Genomic DNA, 23,915 nt, shown 5'->3' on the forward strand with positions numbered 1-23,915 from the left:
TTTGTCAAGGGAAGATCATACCTACTAAAGCTGGTGGACTTCTTTTAGAAGGTCAGCAAGGCAATGGATGAGGAGAAAATGGTGCATACTGCCTACCTATATCTGGCTAAGGTGTTTGATACAATACACCACTCAAGTATAGTTGCCAAACTCACCAAACTTGGAATAAACCCCTACATAACCTGCTGGATTGCTATCTAGCTCACAGAAAGGACCCATGAAGTCAGAATTGGTGATTCCGCCTCCACAAAGAGACCAGCAAATAGTGGGGTGCCTCAGGACTTCATGCTGGGAATGCCTATTTGGCATCTACTTCTTGAGGGTAAAGGCTAATGTCAAAGGCCTTTAGCTGACCAAGTTCATAGATGACTGCACATTGGGAGATATAGATTGAGTTTATATTATGACGTTGAAATGCTGTAACATCGAGCACCTAAACTCCAAGTATTCAGCAAAATTCACTTCTGCAATTCGCTGAATACTTGTCAGGCAAATAAATACTTGCCCTGCAACGCAATGGAACTAATTCTAACTAAACCAAATCCAGCCATGTGGGAGGCTGTGCCCCCCACACACTTCTAACTAAATATACCAACTCCGAGATTGCACTACAGTGAAGAAAAGGGCAACATTGTGTAGTTGGCTAACTACATCTTTGCCCAACATGTATTCAGCAAATCGCATTAATGAATTTCACTGAATACTTGGCATTCAGGTGTTCGATGTTACGGTATTTTGATGTCATAATTTAGACCCCATAGATTCCACCTGTGACACAAACATCCTACAAGAGGGTCTAACACAGACAAATAACTGGTAACAAAGTCACAATCTAAAACTCAACACCAAGAAATGCATTATAGTGCCTTTTGGGAAAACTGCCACCCAGGCTAACTGCTTCATCGATAAGACACCCATAAGAGTTGATCCAGAAGTCAGGGATCTGGGAACATATGTAGATAGTAATCTGGACTTGGAGCAAAATGTGGCCAAGGTAATAAGAAGATCATTCTATGTTTCTCATCTTATAAGTAAGGGCATGGACTCTAGGTTCAAGGAAGTCATTGTGCCACTTTATTTGACCCTTATCAGACCAATCACTGAGTATAATGCCCCTTTGGCATGTACCTGATCAAACATGTGCAAAAGTTGGAACACCCACAAACGTTTCTTACCAAGAGAATCTAGGAGTATAAACACACTGTCTAATATTGATAAGCTTAAAGCACTATCTAGACCTAGACACAAAAGGCAGTTAAAACTACACAATATCTATCAGTCCTGTTTTACAGTGTAAGCAGCTCAGCTGCTGGTGTGAAGGACATGGCTAGCTTCCCCAGAATGTCAAAAATTAGCACACATATGAGGGTTTAAGAGCCCTTTGATACACTTATCTGTCATTGAAATTACATTTGGAAGAACAGAAGTGGATCCTGCAGGTCTGGTTGTAAAACCAAGTAAGGGCCATCAGTGTATTCTACAGAGTTAATGCAAAATCCATAGCAAAATAACTAGTGTTACTTTTTCTAGAATGGGAGTTCCCGATAAAGATTAATATTGACCAAAGCATTCCATTCAAACCAAGAGTAATGCATAATCTTCTTAAATATTTTATAGTGAAATAGCTAAGGACATCTAAATACCATCATAGAACAGATGTGGTAGTTAAACACGTAATGAAACTTTAAAGCTTTGGAAGATGATAGAAATGTAAGTCAACCACTTTCAGTATTCTTCTCATTCCTGTATGGTACCCCAAGCTTTAAGGTACCATCTGAACTGCTATATGGCAGCTGTTTCCAAGGCTTGATAGGTACAACAAAAAACATGTGAAGAGTCTTCTTCTCTTTTGGCTGTTCCCATTAGGGGTTGCCACAGTGGATCATCTGTTTCCATTTCTTCCTGTCCTCTGCATATTGCTCAGATACACCAGCCATCTGCATGTCCTCTCTCACCATGTCCATAAACCTTATCGTAGGCCTTCCTCTTTTCCTCTTACCTGGCAGCTCCATCCTTAGCATCCTTTTCCAAATATACCCATCATCCCTCCTCAGCACATGTCCAAACCAACACAATCTCGCCTCTCTGACTTTGTCTCCAAACCGTCCAACCTGAGCTGACCCTCTAATATACTGATTCCTAATCCTGTCCATCCTTGTCACACCCAGTACAAATCTTAACATCTTTAACTCTGCCACTTCCAGCTCTGACTCCTGACTTTTTGTCAATGCCACTGTCTCCAACCCATACAACATAGCTGGTCTCACCACCCTCTTGTAGACCTTCCCTTTCACACTTACTGGTACCCATCTGTCACAAATCACTCCTGACACTCTTCTCCACCTATTCCACCCTGCCTGTACTCTCTTCTTCACCTCTCTGCCACACTCACCATTACTCTGAACTGTTGATCCCAAGTACTTAAACTCATCCACCTTTGCCAACTCTACTCCCTGCATCCTCACCATTCCTCTATCCTCTCTCTCATTCACACACACATTCTGTCTTAGTTCTACTGACCGTCATTCCACTGCTCTCTAGAGCATATCTCCACCTCTCCAGGGTCTCCTCAACCTGATCCCTACTCTAACTACAGATCACAATGTCATCTGCAAACATCATAGTCCATGGGGCCTCCTCTCTGATCTCATCTGTCAACCTGTCCATCACCATTCTAAATAAGAAAGGGCTCAGAGCTGATCCTTGGTGTAATCCCACCTCCACCTTAAATGGATCTGTCAGTCCCACTGCAGACTTCATCACTGTCACACTACCCTCGTACATATCCTGTACCACTCTTACATACTTCTCTGCCACTCCTGACTTCCTCATACAATACCACAACTCCTCTCGAGGCACCCTATCATATGCTTTCTCCAAGTCCACAAAGACACAATGCAACTACTTCTGACCTTCCCTATATTTCTCCATCAACAGTCTCAGAGCAAACATTGCATCGTTAGTGCTCTTTCCCGGCATGAAACCATGCTGCTGATTGCTAATCATCACCTCCCTTCTTAACCTAGCTTCCACTACTCTTTCCCATAATTTCAAGCTGTGACTGATTAGTTTTATCCCTCTGTAGTTACTACAACTCTGCACATCATCCTTATTCTTAAAAATAGGTACCAAAACACTTTTTCTCCACTCCTCAGGCATCCTCTGACTTTCAAAGATTTCATTAAACAATCTGGTTAAAAACTCCACTGCCATTACTCCTAAGCACCTCCATGCTTCCACTGGTATGTCCTCTGGACCAACAGCCTTTCCATTCTTCATCCTTTGTCCATACTTCCTCCTTGCTAATCTGTTTTACTTCCTGATTCACTATCCCCACATCATCCAGCCTTCTCTCTCTCATTCTCTTCATTCATCAGCCCCTCAAAGTACTCTTTCCATCTGCTCAACACACATGCCTCGCTTGTGAGTACGTTTCTCTCACTATCCTTTATCACCCTTACATGCTGCATATCTTTCCCAGCTTGGTCCCTCTGTCTAGCCAATTGGTACAGGTCATTTTCTGCCTCTTTAGTGTTCAACCTTTCATACAACTCTCCATATGCCTTATCCTTAGCCTTCGCCACCTCTCTCTTCACCATGCTCCTCATCTCCTTATACTCCTGTCTACTTTCTTCATCTCTCTGACAATCCCACTTCTTCTTTGCCAGTCTCTTCCTCTGTATACTCTCCAGTACTTCCTCATTCCACCAACAGGTCTCCTTGTCCTCCTTCCTCTGTCCAGATGTCACACTAAGCACCTTTCTCCCTTACCATCTCTGCTGTAGTTACCCAGCTATTCGGTAACTCTTCACTGTCCCCCAGTGTCTGTTTTAACTCTTCCCTGAACTCCAGCTCACAATCACCCTTTTTCAATTTCCACCATTTGATCCTTGGCACTGTTCTCACACTTGTCCTCCTCTTCCTGATCACCAACATCATCCTACAGACCACCATTCTATGCTGCCTAACTACACTTTCCCCTGTCACCACTTTACAGTCTCCAATCTCCTTCAGACTGGCCCTCCTGCATAGGATATAACCCACCTGTGTGCATCTTCCTCCACTCTTGTACATCACCCTATGCTCTTCCCTTTTCTTAAAATACGTATTCAACACAGCCATGTCCATCCTTTTCGCAAAATCCACTACCATCTGACCTTCTGCATTCCTCTCCTTAACACCATACCTGCCAATCACTTCCTGTTTCCTTCACCAACATGCCCATTGAAATCCGCTCCAATCACCAGTCTCTCACCCTTCGATACACTCACCACCACTTCATCCAACTCACTCCAAAATTTCTCTTTCCCATCCATTGCACACCCAACTTGCGGAGCATATGAACTAACAACATTCATCATTACACCATCAATTTCCAGCTTCATAAACATCACTCTATCCGACACTCTTTTCACCTCCAAACCACTCTTGGCATACTGTTCCTTCAGGGTAACACTTACCCCATTTCTCCTTCCATTCACACTATGATAGAACAATTTGAACCCACCTCCTATACACCTGGCCTTACTCCCCTTCCATCTGGTCTTTTGCACACACGATATATCAACCTTCCTTCTCTCCATCATATCAGCCAGCTCTCTCCCTATTCCAGTCATACTGTTGACATTCAAAGTTCCTATCCTCACTACTACACTCCTAACCTGCTTCCTCTCTTTCTGCTTTTGGGCATGCCTTCCCCCTCTTCTTCTCCTTATCCTCCTTCGGCCAACAGTAGCCCAATTTCTGCCAGCACCCTGTTGGCTAACAGTACTGATGGTGGTCGCTGTTAACCCGGGCCTCAACCGATCTGTTATGGAAATCTGTATTGTTGTCTGCATATGTTATTTGGCAGAGGTTTTACACCAGATGCCCTTCCTGACATAACCCTCCCCATTTATCCGGGCTTGGGACCAGTATAAAGAAATGCACTGGCTTGTGCATTCCTAGTGGCTGGGTTTGAATGAAACACCTTTTTTAAAGTGGCAGAGCATTTTATAGTCCAACAGGACTGGTTAAGAACTATAATGCCTATAGCAAAAAATATATGGAGATGGCAGATGGAGCACGACAGTGAGAAAAAATATAGGCTCATCTTAGAGAGTTAAACATGGGGATAAAGTACTCTGGTTAGTATCTTCTACTGAAAGGTAGCTTCTGGCAAAGTACAAGGATATTTTGAAATTGTATAAAACATACATTTAGGTGCAGATTCAATAAAGCCTACATGGGCAACTAAAACCATATGTAAAGTAGCTCTACATGGTGTGTAGAGCTGTGCAAACAGGGTAAGCATCCTGGCATGTGAATTACAACATGAACAGTTGAATTGTATGCTAACCAATCAATCCAAGATAGAGGAGCTATTAAACAAACTATAAAGCGACCGTGTAGACTCAGTGCTGGTTTTCCATGTGAATTTCAAAACATATTGGGATGCAGCCACAGAAACTAGGCTACACAGAAAGAATGTTAGGGGCTGCTGTTGCTCTTACTCATGTGCATGTGCAGCAGGCCCATGTCTATGCTGCTGATGCTACTAATAGACCACAGCCAAGAAGAAGGAAGGTTTTTAGACCCCATTTAACTTTTCATAACCTGCATGAGGTGGAAACTATAGAGCTCTACAGGATGGATATAGGCACACTACAGGAACTCTGCATCCTCTGTTTTTCTCAACTGAGAGCAAGGGCAAACTGAGGGAACAATGCCAGTGAAGACTAACATATGTGTAGCACTTAGAATTTTAGCTCCAGGAACCTTCGAGAGATCACCATAGTTCTGCCCAAAAGCAGAAAGAGAGGAAGCAGGCATCAGCATCCAGGATCCTCCATCAATTCCTGAATGCTCTGCTGCAACATGCCATTGAGCCCATATATTTTCCCCGTACAGCTGAGGACAGAGTCAGAACTATGCAGAAGTTCTACCCTTGAGCACACTAGCCTGAAGTCCTGGGTGCCAAAATTTATTAAACTAGCTTAAGTATTGTTTTTAATATTTTACTAAGCAAGAAATATTTAAAAAAAACTGACATAAGTAAGCCTACCTGGAACTCCTCCTAGGACATAGTTGCCCTCCCTGAAAGAGCACCACCAACATCAATCACATGATATTGTGCACTTTCCTCTGAGCTCTAGATCCCTGACAATGGGCAGGTACACTTCATTTGGTATCAGTGGTGGATATGTAGCAGGTAACCCTGGTAGCTAGCTGTCCATGGGCCACTGCAGCTGCTCTCCTCCAGGCCAATGAAATCATGCCAATGGCTTTATGACGCACCTGATCATAGGTCCTGCTGCATCCCCCTACAATGTTCACATCATTCACAATCTGGTTCCAACTTTGCATTCTTCAAGATATATCTCCACATCCACTTTCAATTAGAAAGGCATAATTTTGCTGAAATGCTTGGATGATGTTGTTTTTGAGGTCACTGAAGGGGGGTTTGCAGGGAGGGTCTATGTTATATGTTTGAATGCTTAATTATTCAAATCACTAAAGTTCAAAATTTAGTGATCGAACAATTAAATGTTCAAACATATAAAAAATTAATATTTACAAAAAAAAAATGTAAAGGGTGTAAGCAGGGGGACAAGCCCCCCTTCACCCCCCACACCCCCCACTACTTAAATATACCAGCTCCAAGATCATTTCCTACACTGTAGCACGATCTTGGAGTTGGTATATTTAAGTAGCAGGGGGGATGTGGTGAGCGCACCCTTTAGTTTTTTTTTTTTTTTTTTAGTTTATTTTTTTAAATTTTTTTAAATATTTGAACATTTAAACGTTCAATCACTAAAGTTCAATCTTTAGTGATTCGAACATTTCAGCATTAGAATATTTAACATAGACCCTGCTGGGATTGGGATGCTTGGGTGCCATAGTCCTAGGTGACATAAAATGCAAAAGAAGGCTACTATACATAAATAATAGTCCTGCTTAAATTTAACACATATTACATCCCAGAGACTACCATGTCTATGGAACAGGCTCCTCATCCATGTGAAGCAGAGTTCCTTCCTAATCCAATTCAACTGCAACTTGGACAACTGTATGGGAAACCAGAAATTCATCTCTGGTTTGGCACCTATGTCTCTGATGTAAACAGGTAACCTGTAAATGGTTCATCTCCCAGGCCCATGCTTACACTTACCAAGGGTATCAGAACTTGTCAGAGATTTGGAATGCATGGCTAGGCTTAAAAGGGCCTTTGTAGCCGTTATCCTAGTAAATACCTATGAACCTATGAACCTATTAGTTTTTCAATATCACCCACTGGAAACAAAAAAATTTCAAGTTATTCAAACATAAAAAGGGTTATGTGATTGTAGTATATCACAGTCACACACACACACAACAAAGGTTTGATCCTAAACAAGGAGTAACAGTAGCAAAACAGATGTCTGTAAAAACATTTTGGTTGTGGCAACAAAGATATGGAACTTTCTCCCCCACCCCTAAAACAACAGGCAAATGAAATTTGTGTACCAAACAAAGAAATAAAATGTCAGTGAATTGTTACAAGTGCTTTCAAACAAACTGTCCCAAAACATGTGTACACATTTACCACATAACATTCATTTTTATGCAGTTGCCAGTCACATCCACCTGTGGCCAGCACTCCTCTAAATGATTCTATGGACCATCATAGAAGGTTAACACCACTGTGTCATTGACAATATAGGACATTCACATTTCACTGACATAACATCAGAAGAGTATAAAGAGAAACAGTTGTAACAATAACTCTTGTGATAAAAAGTTAAATAAGGCTGTGCATCTGAGAAAGTAAATGTCTAAGAATTGCATACAGATAAAAGTAGCATTTTATAATGCATATATCTATATTTCCCTAGTGACTTGTGAGCATATCCAGTATATAAATGAAAAATGCAATTATACCTTATCACGATCAGTAGTCTTCTGTGCAGATAAATCCAAAGTAATAGTGGTCTTCTTCTGTGTTATCCACATAAATAAGTCTACTAATCTTCAGATTCCATAGCTACATGGTTACCTTTTATAGTGTAAATTCAGGCCTGTGAACACAGTGAAAATGCAAATGTGGTGTGAACTTATTAGAACTACTGAATTCTAAATTCTTGGCTCCATGTCGCCTATGTAAACATAGTGCAGGCACTCCCTCAGTGTTTCTTGAAAATGGGTTGCAACTGTGAATGATTACTGGTAGGGAGAAGGAAATACAACAATTCAGACTTCCTTACCTCCAGTGGGTGTGTCAGCCAGATTAAACATACAAAGTGTAGAAGTAATCTAAGGTTTTAAATGTAAGTAAATTGCACACATTTCACAGTTTCTGTTCAGTAACATCCAACATCCACTGAATTTTGTTGAAAACTATATATTACTGCCCTTTAATATTTCCACACATTTTAAGGAGAATGAAACAAAATGCCTTCCAGCCTGCATGTCGCAGATTACTGGTCAGATTACAGAAGCATGAACACAGAGATAAGACAGAGCTGCATTTCTGAAAACAATAATTATAAAGGGTAATGTGATCACTCATTGCACTACATCTGAAATTAATATATCTATAGACAACTCAGAAATGTACAAGTGACATATGTCTTGTTAATACTGTGGATTATTTTGGACTTGTTTGCATGCACAATGATTTTCCTTCTCTGCTACAAAGCTGTTTCGGTGGCAAAGAGGGATACGACACCCGTAATGTGTTTTGAAGGTTCATTAGTGTGAGAGTTCAAATCTGGACTTGTGTAAACATGTTTTATGTATACTAACATAAATGTTGTAGTGTTGTTTGTTTCATAGATTTCTTTTCTTTTTTTAATGTCAGTATTTGTGTGGTGCATGGCTTAGTGCAAACATGTGAAATGAATAAACACAGTAAATATCATATAATGTACTTCTTTGATAACCAATACATCAACTACTCCAGTGAATCACTTGTGTATGTAGCACATCTGTTAAACACATTGATCCACACAGCATATACTATCTGTAGATCATGGTTCAAATTTGTCTTTTAAGGATGAAACCTAATCAACACTGCTCACAAGGATAAAAACAAATTAGATTTGCTTGTCTCATTTGCATGACAATTACCATTACTCAAACCTGGACTAATGGCCCAAACAAGAAGTAGACAGAACACCTGCAGACAGGATGCATACATTCTCAAATTCAGAAAGGAAACATTGTTGCATCTTATACTTTCCATTGTGGAACTCTTTTAAGCAATGTTGCATGGTGGTTACCAACCTTACCCAACACCCACAGGTCTAGAACACCTGCGGAGAGGAAGCAGACAATAGACAGCTTCAAAATAGATGCAGTCTATCAAGTATGTTGGGCACACTGTTGAAGAAGTGTATAGCTATGGTTCTTTTCTTTTCTATCTCCCTCCTGCATATCCCTATACTGCTTTTCCTTTGTTTGTTCCCCTGCTTATCCCCTATTTCACTAATTTCTTATCTACTCCATTTCAAAACCTTTAATCTGGTCAAAAAATAGAATTACACACAATATACATACATTTAAAAAAAAAGCAATGGAGACCTTCACCTTTTATCCTCTGTGTTTGCGTGGAGTTTGGCATCGCACACCAATGCCAAGTGATGGTAAATGACTCTTCAATGGTGCAGTTATCTCTGTGAATTGCCACTTAAACACACTGCACTAAGGTAACACACAGTGAATGAAAAGTAAATAAATATTTCAATGCATTATGAATATATATTTAAAACTATTACATACACCTGGATTTGAGCCCTATATCAGCTGGTCTCCAAGTCAATGCATTTATACCTGCTGCCAAAGAGTCATATAAGCAGCAGATGTATTTCATACTCTCAGTACTTAGAACTCTCATAATTTTAGCAATGGGGCTTATGTTTGCTCACTGCTTAATTATGTGCAAATGTGGAAAGCAGTATAAATGTGTATCTTGCACACTCAAGCACTCTGCCATCAATTGTCTAAATCTGCTTCTCGGTGTTGCGCTATGGAAATTGCACAATAGCATGCATTAAGTATATTTACAACCCATTTAGTCCTCATCCTATGAAAGTACATGTAAAAACACAAACAAAAGGGAGGCAGGTTTTAAAGAACACATATTTACACTGCAGCTATCTGTTACTTCCACCCATGCCCTTCAAACATGGTATCTCAGTAGTTGTCCACAATATATCAACTACAGTACAGAAATAAATAACAAATGCTTTTGTATATACCATACACATCTTTATAATGACAATACACATTCAGATTTTCTAATATTTCTAATAATGTGGACAGCTGTTTGCAAATAGTGTACAAACCTGCCTTTTTAAAGTATACTTGCACATTAGAAAAACAACAGCAAACACTACACTTTACACACTTATAAATGTGGTAACATGCAGATCTTTAATATCTTGACAGCTGTACATGGTTAGCTATCCATTTCATGCAGGCCTCCCAACATATTCTATCCAACATACAGTGATGATGTCATACACTATAAATTTTCCTGCAGCCTTGTAATAGACTTGTGTTGTGGCACTTGTAAGTACAGAGTTCTCTAATCTGTGTACTTAGATGGGGATTCTAATCTCACTGCTGTCAACTGGTGTGTGTGTGTGTGTGTGTGTGTGTGTGTGTGTGTGTGTGTGTGTGTGTGTGTGTGTGTGTGTGTCTATCTAGTCAGAAGAGCATAATTGTGAATCCTGCAGTTTTCACTACAATCCCATGGAGTACCAATATTTTGACAGTTGTATATGCCTACACATACATTTCATTCCAGCCTCCTGACTGCTTCTATCTGACATCTAGTGATGATGTCATCCACTACAAATTCTCCTGCAGTGTTGTGAAAGTCAGACTTGTGCTGTAGTGCTTGCATTAAATATTAAGTTCTTCAGTCTGCGTGCTTAGATAGGGGCTCTGTTCTCACTGGTGTGTATGTGTGTGAGTTACTTAACATTAAAGAGAACAGTTTACACCAGCATGTGAGATACTGCTATTACCATTTTCCTCTCACCAGACACTTCTGATACAATCCCTTATAAAGTGTTGTCTGACACACTTCTAGCCAGATTTGTGCTGTGAAACTTGCCTTAAGTACAGAGGTCTCTAGTAGGTGTACTTAGGTAAGAGTTCTGTTCTCACTGCAGTCAACTGGTGTGTGTGCATGTTTGTGCACCTGCTTGACATTAGAGAGAGCATTTTACACCAGCATATGGGATACTGTTACTACCATTTTCCTCTCACCAGACTCTGCTGATGTCATTAGCTATATAGTATTCTCCAACACTATAAAAGCTAGAATTGTGCTTCTGTGCTTGTGTTAAGTACTGTGCTCTGTAATTAGGTAGTTTTAGAATGATATATGAGTCCACAGCTTTTTCCAGCAATCCTCAAAACATCTTGTTATAGCATACAATAATTATGTCATCCTGTGTAACATGCATGCATAGGCATACTTCTTGGCTAGACTTATAAGGGCCTCTGGCCCAGTAGCCTAGTGTCATCCTATGAACCTATGAACCTATGCATTCAACAGTAGTCAAGACAAACCTGTGCTGTAGCAGTAACATTAACTACTGTGTTTGCAACCCCTATTAACTACACATATAGGTGTTCTGATTTGACAGCTAGCTACTTGTGTATCTATACATACAACTATCCCCTATGAGAGAATTTTACATAGGGATGTGACTCCATGTCCATGCACTACAGTGCTTGCAACATGTTCTCCGCAATATACAATGATGCTATCATACTCCATATACTGCAATGTGACTTACATCTGTGGTGTTGCTACTGTGACATTGCATGGCATTCATATTCTATGCCTACACATGTGTAGTTTTCATATCAGGCCCAGTGTACTGCTGTGCATTTGGTTGCTGGTACATTATCATCATTGTGTGATCTTTGGAATAGCTCTTCATTTCACCACCAATTGGGGTACCATTCACATAGCCCCAGACATCCTCCTTTGTCCTCTGGTCACATGACATCCTTCCTGCAGAGGAGTAAAGGATGTTCTCATGTCAGATATGCATACACACATCATGAAACAGAGTCCTTCCATGAGCCTATGCAAGACATCTGCAGACCACTGCATGTGTGACTGTTAATTCTGTCATAGTGTGGTGCACATGTCATATGAGGACAGTGACAGAATGTAATGCAATCCAATAAATATAAGCATATGCATACACTCAATAGTCTTACTATCTTCCATAGTATAAATATAAGCATATTTACTTTAATTTTCTAGTAATGGTAGGGATTTCATGTGATGTTGGCCATCAGCCTTATAGTGTCCTGTGACCCTATGATCACTTGACATGTCAATGTTGCTATCATTGACATATGCTATATTGAGGTGTGGATGTACAGTGCAGCCATTACATTACATGCTCCTTCTATAATAGCTGCTATAATAATATGCCCCCTGAGAACTGTTGACATAGGTTCATAGTTTTCATAGGCAGTTACTAGGATAGTGGCCCTATAGCCCTTGCAAGCCTTGCCATGCTCATCACAAGTAACACCAATTGTCCTTATTAGGTGGACGCAATTTGCAGAGCAAGTCTATGGTCAACACCCACTACCCTGTCCATGAGGGACATGGGTGCCACTCCTGGGGTGAATTTGTGGTCTCCCATGCATTTGTCTAGGTTGCACTTGAATAGGGTCAGTGAAAAGCTCTATTTTACATGATTTGGAATTTTATTCCACAGGTGTGGCAGTCTCTGGGAGATATATCTGTCTCTCAATCATGTTCTGTTTATGTCAGAACTAGGTTAAGATACTTAGAGCAAGTGACTCTTGTGCCATTAGATTTGCAAATGTGTAGCATTTTCATCAGTGCAGGGTCAGTGCTCACCCTGTAGGCCAGGCACAAGTCACCTCTCAGAAGCCAATACTATATGGAGTACAGTGATAGAGCTTACAGTCTATCCATGTACATCATGGCATTGTTTTGAGGCCCTGTATTTTCTCACTGAGAAACCGCTGTGGTCTCTCCAGCTGGTGTAGGATCTGGTAAGGTACATGTGAAAGGGAGCATTGTACTCTATTAATGTTCTGCTGAGGGTGGAGTACAGTGGTGTTATAACATCCTCAGACCTGGATGCAATACCCTTACTTATGAGGTGCATGATGTAGAAAGCTTTCCTTACCACTGTGAAAACTTGTTGGTCAACGTTTAGATTGCTATCTACTTTTGTTCTCAGGTCTCACAATGCTGGTTTGGAGCTTGGGGGGGTGTTGTCAATACAGTAATTAGTGGGGAATTCTACTTTGCCAAAGGGCAGTAATAATGGCACTTTTTTGCATTAGTCGTAGACCGTGGCTTTGGCACCCATTTGTCTGTGTTAGCCCCTCCTGTAATATGTTAACATTATTGTCAGACACAATGATTGCACCCAATTTACAAACATCAGCAAACCAGGTAAGCCAAAGGCTGTCTTCTGTAGCTTGGACTTCCAAAAAATATATTCTGAACAGTAAAGGCCCCAGCAAAGATCCTTCTGGTATGCCACTGGTGACTGCTCTACTGAGTCAGCAACTTTGGCACTATGTGTTTTTTCAGTGAGACAATTGGCTATCCTTTAGTGATAAGGGTTAATACCCAGCTGTGAGAGTTCCTCAGTGATACCTGAGTGGGGGATTGTGTCAAAAGCACTGGCCAAGTCAAGATTGGTGGTATGCACTGTCTTGCCTTCATCCAGGTCTTTGGTGACTTTCTTGAAGAAATCTACCGTGTTTAATAAGCACAAGCTAACCTTATCAAAGCCAAATTGGTTTAGGTCTAGAGTTTGAAGGTGAACTATTTCATTGTTGATAATATCCATGATGATTTTTTTTCATGGCCTTACAGATGAGACTGGTTAGACTTATGATTCTATAGTTCCCATGGTTGATTGATGGTCCCCATTTGTGCAAGGGGATTCCTGTTGCTGTTTTTCACCCTGCTGAAACAAAGGTAGTTCTCAGGCTATGGTTAAAGAGGATAAGTGGGTCTGCTAGGTCCTGCTTTAGATTGCTTAGTAAGCAACCTTGAATGATTTTTGGTACCCTTGAGGCTGTGTTTTTAGACTCATATTTGGGGGTCAGGGAACAATATTTAAGTTAGTGAAATGAATGTATTGTACTAGTTCCCAAATCTAATGGGTCAAAAAGGTTTTCAAAATATCCCAGAAAATTAAATAATATATCTAAGTCTGATTCTTATCCCATGTGGATGAGCTGATTAAAAAATTAGGCAAGACTTTGTTTCTATTCATTTGGCCCTAACCAAAGGGTACTGGAAAATACCATTAGTCAAGGAAGCTAAGGAAAATGGTGTTTCCTACATCAGAATGACTCTTCCATTATAGAATCATGTTTTTTTTGTATCCTGGCACACATCTGTAACATTCCAGAGGCTGACAGACAATATTCATAGATCCCATACAAGATATGCAGGACAATATTCTTAGATATGCAGCAACCTACCTAGCTAGATGTTACCGTAATCTTTTCTGAAGACTAAGAAAGCAAGCTCCTTTAATGCCAAGAATTTTGGATTCCCTGCCTCAATTTGGCTTTATGGTTAACTTGGCTAAGGTCAAAATAGGTGTGGCAAACTTGTGGTTTTGGATATGTAATAGGCTAAGAGATTGTAAAGGTATAGAAAGAGAAAACTGAAACAGTATAAACATGGCCCATGTCTATCACTGTAAAAAAGATTGTTATTTTTTGTTTTGGCTATCACTATAAATGTACTCCTAATTTTGCTCCCATTACTTGCACTCTGACTGACGTGACAAAAGGTAAGACTCCTTTGCAGGTTAATGCAGCTGAAGCAGAACAAGTCTTTCAGTAACTAAAAGAACCAAAACTACTGGCTCCAGATTTTTTTCAAGCAAGTGTTAGTGCACAGTGATGACTTTGGTGTAAGTATAGGTGTAGTCTTGTCTCAAATTATAGATGGGGATGAACAGTACATCTCTAATACAAATAGGAAAACAGCAATGCTGAGAGACACAACTCAGCTATAGAGAGGGGATGTCTTATCATAAAATAGGTTATCCCCACCTTAAAATAATAATTATTTGGTAGGGAATTAGCAGTAATCACTGACCATGCCTTTCTGCAATGGCAACTCATTGTATAATCTTGTTCTGGCTGCTGTCAGTTTAATGTGGATTGCCCATCTTGGGTTTATACCCCATCCAATGATGGTAGAATTGCTAGTTTTATGCTGGGGGGGGGGGTGTCATATGTTATCAGGACTGTTGAGCCTAAGAAACATCTGATGTTATATTTGCCATTTGAAAAGGGTATTTCATGGAAGAGAACTGCAGAGTTGTTAAAAAACGCAGAACAAGCAGACAAACCAGAGAGATTCTCTATGACAACTAATAGGGCACACATGCTTCTTTGGTTATATCCTGGCCAGCAACCAGCAATTCTTGTGAAATCTGATTCTTGGCTTCTGGGCATACAAGAGGTTTTGAAGAGGAGTCTGGAGGGAGTGCATGGAACAAGAAAAGGAGTAAGAGCTGCTGTTTTGTGAAAAAATAAATGGTGTAATTACTCTTGTCTGTATGATAAAGGATAAGGGAGAGAAAAACACTGGTATCTGTAAGTACTGTTTTTGCTGTCCAATTTTAAAGGGAAGCCTTATGTATTCATGAACTGCACTGACTGAATAGATACCAGACTGGATAGCTTTAAAAAAATCTAGCAGCATGTTAATGACTATGCTTCCTTTATGTTACCCCTTTGGGTTTTCCTTGTAAGTAAGCCCTGACATAATACCATTACTCCCAAAACTAGCTGGGAGGTGCACAGGTCCAAATGATGCCCAGGCTGTAAGGCAACATGGTCCAGTATATCAGATGCATATTCATGCCTGCATAACACTGACGTACCAAGGAAAGTTCTATATAGTTTTTATTTATTTTATTTTATTTTAGATTTGTTTAACCAGGGTGGTGCAAAAATCATAACTGACCATTTGCAGGTAGTACCATTGTAGTAATTAATAAAATAACATAAGAAAATAAATTAAATAAATAAATAAAATAACATACTAAAAGAGAGATGCTTCATTAAGGAGATGACCAGTGCTGGGCAGGTTCAGTGGATAACTAGTGCTACAGATGGGTGCAGGAACAATGAGCTGAACGTCACTGTCAGGGCAGACTAGCATGACAAGGTTCATGCACATGCACATTGCAGTGAAGGACTGTGCAGCTACTACTGTCATCCAGACAGGATCATCAGATTAAAGTGTCAACCAAGGTCATCATGGGGAGGAATTAGCCCCATTTTCAATATAAAGGGTAGGAAGTAGATTAAGTGGCAATGCACTGGGGTGCATTTTGGGATGGGAGATAGAAAAGGGAAGGTAGCAGGGGAAGACAAACAAGCACAAAATACAGAAAAAGAGACTGTGGCGGCATATATACTAAAGGTAGCAATGACAGTAGGTGGACACAGAGAGATAGTGGTCAGCTTGTGATGGGGATAGTTGGATAATGAACAAAGTTATGTAGAAGGACACATAAAAGGTGGGAGCACCAGAATGGGGCTAGGGTAGAGTCCATGGAGAGATGCTAGGCTAGCCTAGAGGGAGCACACCCAGCTATCAGTCATGTCTGATGCCCTGGGCATGCTGCAAATTCAGGGGCCTGATTGTCAAGGCCTGCTGTTTGTGCCATGTCAGAAGGTACTCTGTGATGCTGAAGTAGATATCCAGATGCTCCCACACTTCAGTAGACCTCAGCTTACTCAGAGACCACACTGGGACACTGTCAGAAAATGAGTTTGTGCCTCCTCATCAGAAGTGAACACAGAGGTCACCAGTGATTCCCTGGAGCAAGGTGACCTCTGTCTTTCTTCTGAGTGACAGACATGGGGGTAATGGTGATCCAGTACTATAAACATTTCCCAATGCAGTCTGAATTAACCACTGCCTCCCCTCCATCTGTACCACAACTTGACAATCAGAATGATGAGGTAAAAAAGAGAGCACATTAATGCGCACTTATGGTATGCATACAAGTGAAGTAAACTCACACACATGAGAAATGCATATCCTTGCCTGGAAAGCTACTCCATCCTGCTGTGACATCTTACCATGTTGAGGTCTCAGATGTCTGCCACTAGAAAGCAAACAATGCTCATATCAGTATGCATTCATATGAGTTAACATAACAGAAAGAAAGTCTGGCTGTCTATGTTGTCTTTATCCCACTACTAAAACATGTGATGTTCATACCACCACAAGTGACTGTACCAGTGACATCATTGTCCACCAGAATGTGTGATACTAGTGCCATCATTCACCATCCTGGCAAAAACACGGCAGGCATCTTGCACAAGGAGACATTGTACTGCACCAGCAGGTTTTCCACTAAGTCTCTACATAGGAAGAACAAGAATATCTTGTTTTCCTTGGCACACCATGCTGGAGCCCTGCAGCTCACCATGCTTGAGGAATCCATGCCCACTCACTCTGTTTCATGTGAGGAGCAAAATGATAGCCTTATGCATATGGGCACACATTTGGACATCAAATCTCAAGCAACATAGTGCAAAGTAGGGTGCTACTAAATATCCATAGCTCTGTACAGCAGAGCTACAGGTTTACACAGGTTATGTGCATGAGGATAATGAACACATGCTTCCTTATCACCCAGCTTATGCTGAACAGAATGAATCATCATCATCATCAAACCCCTATTTTTCTACATGAGGTTAGGGTTTCGCATCCAGCTGTCACTATTTTTCTCAATTTGGTGCTGCCTTTCTACCTTCTTTGTCAGTAATGCTTGACTGAGAACCACAGTAATCTGTTTTTTGACCTTCTCTGCAACTTGAGATACTTTAATGTCTGCCCTGATGTTATCATCTCTTTATCTGCTCGCAATGTACATTTTGTCACCCACCTCAGGCACTGCATCTCAATCACCTCTAGCTTCCTCAACTGGTCTGCCTTCAATGTATTGGTTGCTATGCCATACAGAAGTACTGGTTGTTCCACTGTTTTGAATACCAAACTTTTCAGATTTTTTTTCATATTCTTCTATCACACACTATCTATAATACTCTTCCATGAAGTTTGCTTCGGTTTCTGGCAGTGATTTGGTGATGGTAAGGCAAAATGGCCTCATTAGTATAGCCGCCATGCTAATAGGCCCTTATTAGTTTGGTCTAAAGCACAGGCATGATTTTGCTTTAGAAGACTTAGAGATAAGAAACTATGGAATACAGCACTTTGAGTACCTCCTTGGAGATGTAGATACAAATAGTAAAGGAAAAAACAGCATGGTAATGTAGCACATCACCATAAACAACACCTGCAGTGGATGACAATATCAGGAAAATAGATGCTTTGGGAATATACGTGGGATAGAGCACATTTCAATGGCATGGCATGACACTGTCACACACAGTGAGTATTGGACATCTAGAAAAGGATATGCTGCAAAGGACATGGCTCACATATACAGTGTAAGGCACAGGAGGGATTTGTAAGTGGAGGACATAAATGTGTATGTATAACACTACAGGAGGCCAATAGGCAGATGAAGAATGTGTGTAGGGAGGCCATAGATATGTGCATAGCACTACAAGGGCCTGCTAACTGGTTGCATAATGAAAGTAAAAGGGGAGTAGCCATAGGTAGTAAAATTCCAGAGCATACAATATACACTCACACACTCACTGACAAATTAGGTAACTCATAGGTTTATAGAGCATGCCATGGGCCTCTGACAGAGACAATAGCTGAAAAAGATTACCATTCAGGACATTAAGGTATTACTGCAGGCCCTTCACACATATGGCATGCACCACTAGGGCAAAGGTGTTGCAGACAAGCTGTGCAGGGATCAAGGATGTTAGGGAATGGTGCAGGACATGGATACTATAGGTGGCCACAATATGTTTCTGCAAATTATACATCTAAAGGTAACCAGTATAATACTCCCTGCAAAGCACAAGGCATGGGACAATGTCAAATATATGTCCACCATGGGAGCAGGGGGGGAGTTTGCACCAGCAACACAGAGGGTGGGGAGGGGGGTTCCTTGTGTCCATTTCTTGGGAAGAAAAATGAGCATTCATACCTAGGGGATGCCTGAATCTGGGAACTGGGCTGGCAATGATCACCCAAGTGTCAGTAGGGAGTGCGCCAGGTTAGTCATGTCTGGTACACATTCATATAGTACAGTACACTGCATGTGGGATGGATGAGATTCATCAAGGACCTTTTTGTATATGTGTTCGTTCAGATACCTTTGGGTAACAGCCCTCACATCAAGGTATATTTGTCTGCATATGCTATACACAAATCTTTTTCTTCACTATGCATTCTGTAGGGGTGGTGGTCAGTATACACATCTGTGTCAGTGCTTTCAAATGTATCCTGTGTTCATGATTTCACATGATTCTGCTTTTGGGGAAGCAGTTGAAAAGGACAGCATATGTGGCTTACAGTGATGGCAGCATGCACATGGCATGGCATAGTCACGTGACACTGTGGCACTATCTGCAGTACTATGTGATGGGGGACTGACCCACATTTGTGTCATAAAAGACCCCTGTGGTGGTCCAGGCTGACCCTCAATCCTCATCTGTGCATAACAGACTTCTTGTAATTGTTATCCCCTCCTTCTTTCCTCAGATTCCTCAACCCACACCACATCTGGAATTTGCAATACATCTTACCTGCCCATATGTACCACTGGAGAGAGGTGTGGGAGTTTGCAATATTTCAGGTTTGCTTCTGATTTGGGTACAACACTCTGTGCATAGATCAGCAGATGTGTGAGTCAGTGATCCAGGCAGAGGCAACTGCTGCTAACAGCATTGACACAATGAGTGTGCTTCATGGTTTGTGTGAATATGTGCAACACCTACACAGTGCCATGGAGTGTAGGGACAGGGAGCAAATGATTCTGCTGAGGTTGCTGGTGGCATAGGTTGCCCATATGGGTGCATTGATGAGATACATGGTCACTGCCACTTGTTCCTGCCTGTGAAAGCAATGCAGTCTATGCCATTGGAATGTCCAGATGCAAAATGGCTAGGCACATGCTAATGATATTCAGACTACATAAAGCAATTCTGAGACAGCATCACTGTGAGCTATGGCACATACACTGCCAGCCCTGAGCACTGATGTTGTCATGGTCAGGGGTACCAACGTTTCCTCTGCTCAACACCTGGAATACCTTACAGTCTATTTACCAACACTCCTATAGTTATATCCCGTCTATATTATTGGAGGAGAAATTAACCACAACACCTGTTAATGGCCATCATCAAGGTTATAGACAATGATATGATGCTCTATAAGCACACAATGTAGATCGTCCTATCAGAATTTGTACATGCACACACACATACAGACACACACACACACATGCATAGTCCCATAGTGCTACATCTTTCTTGTCAGGGACTGCATCAAGTCTCAGGATGACATATCACCACAGTGGACATCATCAGTGGTTACGATGTGGTAGCTCAATGACAACATAGGAGGATGTGATACCTAACTCCCAACAACATTCTACAAGACTGTATGACTAACAAATTCACCTCCTTTGGTCCTCCCTCATTTGATAGTGGCACTGTTACCTGTTACTTTGTTATCCCATATGTGCAAGTGATGGCAAATGTGCCCTACCTATCCGCTAAAATATAAGGCTATGGTTAAGTATGAAACACGGCAAGGCCAGTTCAGGCACTATCTTGTGTTTTCTACATCATGACCCACAGCCCTGATTTAGATGCCAGCACATTGGCACTGGTGCAATATAGTGTACCTTTTTCTACCTAATCTGTGATACCACTGCTGCCTGTTCATTTCAGAAATCTTTTATCATGTTCTTCTGCTTGTGATCTTACTGCTTTGGTGGTCCCTGCTAGGATACTTCATAATGCACCACATGTTTCCAGACTGTCATGTTGTGCACATGCTATATAGACTTTGCTGCAGGTATCAGATCCATATTGTAGTGTCTCACCTGACACACTATGGCAGAGGAAGTGACCTTTCAGTTGTGTAAACACACGTTACACACAATTCTTTATTTCAGAATGGGCTGTATTGTATGCCATCCCATCTCTTCCATGGTCTGTGGGTTGCCAATATGTGCCATTATCCAAGGCACCAGGGCATATCTGATATGGCCTACTACACAGAGCAGTTACACCATTATATGTGCCGTTCTCCCTGCTTATATGTTAACAGTGTATAATTCCCTATGTTAACCACCTGTGTGTTTACTTACCAACCAGATGATGCTGTGGGAGATTCCCAAAAAGAACTATTGGTATGTCAGACATGTGCTACATGCGTGAATCATGTGAACTGATTGGTTGACATGTGGACACTTTGTATATAATGCCTTGGATGTCACTCATTACATGTAAGCTTAGGAGTGGAACCTCTTCCTTTTGATGTAACTCTGTCCCTGTGGACCAAGTGGAGCCTTGATGGTAACAAGCATGCAATGTGTGACTCCCCGGGCATCAGGGAAATGGATAACATTGTAAAACAACTTAATAGTCATTTCTCTCTTGCAAGCCCTAAGGAACCAGTTGCTTCCCCACATGCTGCAGCATGATATAGACGGACTGGATCTGGCTCAGGGTTTAATTCTTGTAAAGTAGTTTCTGGTAAAAGAAAGAGGGCTTCCTTCTTTCCTGAAGAGATTTAAGATTCTCAAAATACCTCTCAACTGTACAGATTTTTGCAGAATGTCCAGATTTTTGTGTCATATTTTTGGTGTGTTCCTCCTAAAATCTGTACTTTTCTGGCAAATAGCTGGGAATTGAAGTTATTAAATAATGACAAACATCTGAGTTTAAGACTCCACATCTTTCAGAAGATTCGTGTTAACGAAAAACATATTATTCTATCAACTCTCTAAGTTTGAAAGTAATATTTAAAATCTGTCCCTATTTGACCCTCCATCATTTTAGGGGTTGTCCAGATTTGCTCTGAGGATGAGAGGTATGATTCACAATCTGAATAGGTAATGGAACAGTTTCAGGTTTTTTTTTTCTCAAATTTCTGATTCCGACTCAGAGGAGAGCTCAGTTTCTTATTCTCCCTGTGTGCTAGTGTTTTCTGTGGTCGAAAACTGAGGTTTTTCAGTCCCTCACCAAATACTATGAGTTTTGCAGAAGAATTTTTCAGAACCTACACCCATTCCTCCTGTTCTGTCCGCTTTAAAGAATGTGTTTTACTGTCTGCAATTTTCCTATTAGTCAGCCAGCTGCCCCAAAAGGGCAGATAGGATATATAAAAATCCTCAGTCTTTTAAATTTTTATACACGCTTCTCAAATCTAGCCCATAGCTGTAACCTTAGTTGATCCCACTGCTACTAAGCACTTATTTAATTCCAATCATACTCTTTCTGATAACAATGAGAAATTACTGATTAGTGGGAAAAGGTGTATACTTCTGCAACTTTGGTTTTCAGAATTTTGAATTGTCAGGTTTATATATTAAAGCTTGTTCTGACAAATTATGAAAGTCTGAGGAATTTTTTATTTGCAGTTTCTTCTTGTGAGGGAAATATGCTTTAAATAACTTGGTTTCTTCTTTTGTATAGGTCCAACTCATAGTTTGCAGTACATTTTTTGACTGTTGATGCTTCTTCCAGGGACTATGGCCACTGGTACTGTTTTAAGGAAGTCTGCACAGCTGCATTCTTAGAACCTCGCAAATGATATCAAAATGAGATTTTAAACTCTCTCTTGGGCAGAGATTTAGTATTTGGCCCCTCTACTGCAGAACTGACCAAAAAGTGAGAAGAAATGTGCAAGTTGATCCACGGAATCTCTAAGAATTTTCATCTCTCCTTTTTCAAACTGTTCAAAGGGATTGTCTTTCTCCTTTTCCATTTTTGGCAGAAAACAGAATAAACAGTCTCAACATAATTCAGGTAAACAGATGTTTAAGAAGGAATGGCAAGAAAGTTCCAAAAAGAAGTTGCTAACCTCCCCAAATCAAGGACAGTCCGGGTCTATATTAAATAATCAAAATGTACTTACCTTGAACACCTATTCATTGACACAAAAACAGGGAATTCACTTCTGTGAATGACAAAATCTTTCCTAGGGAAGGAAGTCATTGGCCAACACCAAAACTTTGTCCTTTCCCCCACCGTAGTACAATCTCAGACTTGGTATATATAGTTGGGGGGGTGTGGTATTGATTTAGTGCAATGTGTGTTGTGGTGTTTTGGTGGACAAGTGATTACTTACCCTTGTAAAATTTTCATTGTTCACTGAAGTGTGTTTTGCTGTTCTGGTGTTGATGTATAGGTGTTCAAGATAAGTGCATTTCAATGATTTAACATAGACCCAACAATCCAATATGTCTTATTGATTATTCAAGAGACATTGTGTCCCACTCCCACCCTGGCCCCCTTTAGCTTCCAGAAAGTCTTAATCCTCTTTTTTTCTCTTTGGCAACAGATTGCTTCAAAAAAAAAAAAAAAAAAAAAAAAACAATGGATTCTGAACATCATTCAATAAGATTACAGATGACTAATAGAACCAGTTTATTCTTTCCCAAGTGGGGAAGGATTTTTTTAAAGGATGTTACTACTGCCAATGAAAGAAAATGCTTGGAGACCAGTTCAGGTTATTTTTTTCCTAAACCTGTTTGTGATCGTGCCCTAATTCAAAATGATGTCACTTCATAACCTGTTACCTCTTCTTCCTCTTTCATGTTTCCTGCTAGCACTAGACTGAAGAGATGTTTATCATCACATCCCTATTTCCTCAGACTTCAGACTTTTCGTAAAAGGTTTTGGATGTTTGGATTGCTATATCAATTCTCTGCCTTAACTTTTGGACTTTCCACTGCACCAAGAGTGATCACAAACTGTCTAGACCCAGTTATAGATCATTGCAACCT

Source organism: Protopterus annectens, chromosome 2.part0, assembly GCF_019279795.1.
Source record: "Protopterus annectens isolate FY-2018-M chromosome 2.part0, PAN1.0, whole genome shotgun sequence".
NCBI lineage: Eukaryota > Metazoa > Chordata > Ceratodontiformes > Protopteridae > Protopterus > Protopterus annectens.